This window comes from Galeopterus variegatus, unplaced genomic scaffold (assembly GCF_000696425.1).
Source record: "Galeopterus variegatus unplaced genomic scaffold, G_variegatus-3.0.2 Scaffold3550, whole genome shotgun sequence".
Taxonomy (NCBI): Eukaryota; Metazoa; Chordata; class Mammalia; order Dermoptera; family Cynocephalidae; genus Galeopterus; species Galeopterus variegatus.
Window position 1 is genome coordinate 118,967 of NW_007729661.1, and position 4,139 is coordinate 123,105.

Consider the following 4,139-nt stretch of genomic DNA (forward strand, 5'->3'; position numbering starts at 1 on the left):
GATAGGTCGGAAGGCCGCCGGCTAGGCGGATGGGGGCGGGGCGCGGAGCCGCTTCCGGTTGGGCGGTTCTGCGCGCGTGAGCTTAGCCGGTGGGAGAACGGCGGTCACGGTAGCCTGGGCTGTGGGAGCTTCGAGCACAGGTAAGTACTGTGGTGCTCAGCCCCTCCTCTGCCGCCTCATCTTCCTTCGCTTTCTTGCTGCCTCCGGGCTTCGCTCCCGGCGCGGCATGGGCCTCCCTCGTACGGGGCCCGTGTCTCTGCTAGTGCTGGGGTCCCGGGCCTGAGCCTGCTCGTGATCCCCGGGCCCTTGGAGCGCAGCCTGGGTAGAGGCCGCAGCTCTCTTAACCGCGCGCTCTGGGGAGGGGGCTGGGTTCGGTCGAACTCTGGCTCCTGGCTTTGCGTCCTGTTGGGTACTGTTTTGTGCCTGGCTTGATGCGTCCTTGTTCTCAGTCCCTGGGCCCCGCCACTCACCGAGTCGTCGGACTAGAGGGTCACTTTTGTTTGCCTCCTGAAGGTCGGAGGGCAGTTGGAGCTCCCTCACCGGCCTGCCTGTATGTGCCAGCCCCGCCCCAGGGTCACATCCCGAGTGTAGGGTACATCTGCCAGGAAAGTCGTGTTCGCTGACTTAAAGGATGCAGAGACAAAAGGGGAAAAGCGAATGAAGACACTGTGATACTTTAAAAACACCTGTTATTTTAAAGAAAAGCCGAATGAGTTTCCATGTTTGGCCACGTACTTCAATCAGCGATGGAAAATGGTTTTAAATTTTTATTAGGGAATTTTTTTTAAAAATGTTGTTTTGTTGCCTCTAGCTCTAGATCCTTCTGATTTTTGGCATGCTGTGTTCAGAAGCAAACGTAATTCCCTACAGCTGCCATGATTAAGAGTATAAGTGGAGAGGTTTGCATTTTCCACAGCATCAAGGCAAAAGCTCCCTGGGTCTCCTGCTAAAACTTTTGGGCCTTTGATCTGAATTCTTAAGTGTATAAAGTCCCAGAATAGTGTCTTTGAGAATTGAATTGCATTCACTTCCTGGCATAGACCATAAAGTCAGTGTTAATGAATTGGGAATAAGGTTCACTTCTAGTATATTTTCTGTTCTAATAGTTTATTCAGGTTGGAAGTAGAGAATCTTGGAGTCTCTGATAAATTATTCTTTGCCATAGAAGGGAACTTGATCCAAGACAGATACATGTTTGACCTCTTTCAGTAGTTAATCAAGTACCAAACGATAGCCGTCACTGAAGAATATATGTAGTATAGTCCAAACAAGGGACCAGGGAGAGCCTGTAAATTGTATATATGTGCAGAGAGGATGAGTTTGCCTAGGCCTAATCTGATGTTTTACAGTGATTCAGTGGTCTCCAATAGGATTCTTTTTAGAATCACAACTAGGAGAGCCATGAGCTCAAAAGTAATATATTGAGTCTGCTCGAATGGATGGTACTCCATATAGCTTTGAAATCAACTCATCGCCATTCTCAATATAATCATTGTTTCCATTCATCCAGTAATGTGACAAGAGATACTTATCAGTAGCACCTTATATACATTGCACCAGTATAGGAGATCAGTACATTGGTATTAACACAGTTTTTCTGTTACATGGATGTACCAGGGGTGTTGGAAGGACAGAGGTGGCCAGGGATAGCCATTGGAAATGCTTGCTAGGCCATAAGGCTCAAAATCCTCTATGAACTCTTGAATATGGATGTTGCTGATGCTGTAATTTATGTATTAGAGTTAAGACAGCTGAAATGGCACTTTTGCCTCTTGCTGGCTGACAGCCAGATCCAGTAAGAAGCATGGGGGTTTGGCGAGCACAGGCAAACAGGGCTGCCACATTGCTGCCAGGTACCACCCAATTAATCCAGTAAAATGTATTGGTACCTAAAAAGTGCAAGACAGTGTATTGGACTATAGAGGGGATGATAATTTATATTAGCTGATCTGTAGAAATTCTTCCAGAAATGTAGACTCTATAGGGGAGCTAAGATGACGACTTGAAGTAGCCTATGATCATTATTTTTTTTGTTTTTTTTTGTTGTTTTTTTTTTTGTCTTTTTGTCTTTTTTCCGTGTCCGGCAACGGATCGCAACCCTCAGTGTTGCCCCCGTACCGGACCGGGTACCAGCGACGGGATCGCAAGCCTCGGCGTTGCTCCCGCGCCTCGCTCAGCCAGTGAGCGGGAGCCGGTCTGTACGTGGGATCCGAACCCTCGGACGGGAGTGCCGCCGCGCTTCCCAAGCGGCGCACTATCCAGTGCGCCACCGGGCCGGCCCAGCCTATGATCATTATTATGGAGTGGTACAAACAAGTTTTATAAAAGTTTACAGGAATAGGTACAGATCACTTCCAGTTGGAGTGATCATAGGATCATCTAGGATCTTAAAATTATTTATAGACATTTGGCACTGAAGGAAGGTTGACCTAAAATAACTACTGAATTCTCAAGGACTTCATGCATGTTACACATGCACAGCAAAATTACAACTAGACACCAAAGCTCTTGTCCTACACTTTGCATAGCATTCATATGGCAATTAATTATGTATTAAAGTTTCAACCAAAAGGAAACTTTTCTCCCAGAATTTCTAGAACTTTTTTCTTACCAAAAAGGTTTTGATTCTGTAGCCAAAAAAATTTAAAGTTTGTTCTGGGTTACTTTGGTTATAGAACTAATGAAGCCTAAGTAACAGTTGCAGTCATTCTCAGAGCTTTTCTTCTGCAGCCAAATTTTGTACATTTATATACTCAGCTATATTGTAAGTGTATTTCCTCAGTCACAAAAATAATTTAATTAGAATGGGTTAATAAACTAAATTTGCTCCATCGCTGGAGAAACGTTAAATAAATGGTTTGTCGGTGTCATAACTTTTATCAAATTATGAAAGTTGACATTATTACTTTTATGTGATAGTCTATTGGTGGTAATTGTGCTAAAGTCTGTAAGTGAAGAATGTCAGGTAGATAACTTTAATTCCTAGATTTCATAAGTTGGGCCTTATTTAAATTGCTATCCAGCTGTTTCCCCCAATTCCCAATTGATGTAGACACTTTTGGGCAATGAGATCTTGCTTTTGCTGCATTATGGAGAAATGCCTTTTCTGCTGAATGTACAACTCAGAGAACTGGAATTTTATCACCACACCCATTTCTCCCACTTGTTAACATTGAGCAATGGGTCTTTAGTCAACCAGAATAACTGTGGGATCATTCAGTGTTAACATTCTTCAGAAGTTGAATTTAATCCAGACATCTTAAATTTCCCTGAAACAATGTACTTTTAAGTGTTCTGTAACTAATGGATTTTTACCAAAAGTGATGGGGAAGGGAGGGGGGAGTGGTAAGAATTTAGAGCTTTCAGGAAATTTTTTTTTTTTTTTTTTGTCTTTTGTCTTTTTCCATGTCCGGCAACGGATCGCAACCCTCAGTGTTGCCCCCGTACCGGACCAGGGACCGGCAACGGAATTGCAACCCTCGGCGTTGCTCCCGCGCCTCGCTCAGCCAGTGAGCGGGAACCGGTCTGTATGTGGGATCCGAACCCACGGGCGGGAGCGCCGCCGCGCTTCCCAAGCGGCGCACTATCCAGTGCGCCACCGGGCCGGCCCTCAAGGAAATTTTTGAATGGATAAAATAAACTGATTCTTAAGGCTCATCATTGTTATTAAAATCAAGCTTGCAACATTAATCTTATAAATTACTGGAACAATTCATGGAAATTCATGAAAAACCATTATTGGTGATATACTGTATAAGGATGGTAGCTACTTAATAACTTTTCTAGTTCTTTACTTTGTGTCTCTAACATGGTGCTATTCAATAGAAATATAATAAGCCACATATGTAATTTTAAATCTTCAGATGAAAATTTGAAACAGGTGAAATTAATTTTAATAATATATTTTACTTAATCCAATACATACAAAGTACCATTCTTTTGAAACATAATGTAACACTTATATGCCACATCTTATTTCACACTAACCACATTTCCAGTGCTTAGTGGTCACATGTGGCTAGTGGCTACTATACTGGCTAATGCTGTCCTAGAACTTTTTTTTTTTTTTTTTTTTTTTTTTAAAAAAAAAAATTTTGGGGCGGGCCCCCCGCCCCCCCCGGGGGGGGGGGGGGGGGAAA

General features: G+C 43.6%; 1 protein-coding gene across 2 annotated transcripts in view; it reads left to right on the forward strand.

Moving 5' to 3' along the window:
• CALU (calumenin) overlaps positions 1 to 4,139 on the forward strand; it is a 29,309-nt gene continuing 25,170 nt past the window's right edge. The window contains exon 1 of one of the 2 annotated variants that reach the window (XM_008585387.1): positions 1 to 140. The gene's annotated coding sequence lies outside the window, so the exon portion shown is untranslated. The remainder of the gene's footprint in view (positions 141 to 4,139) is intronic. The other variant, XM_008585389.1, reaches the window with a different exon arrangement.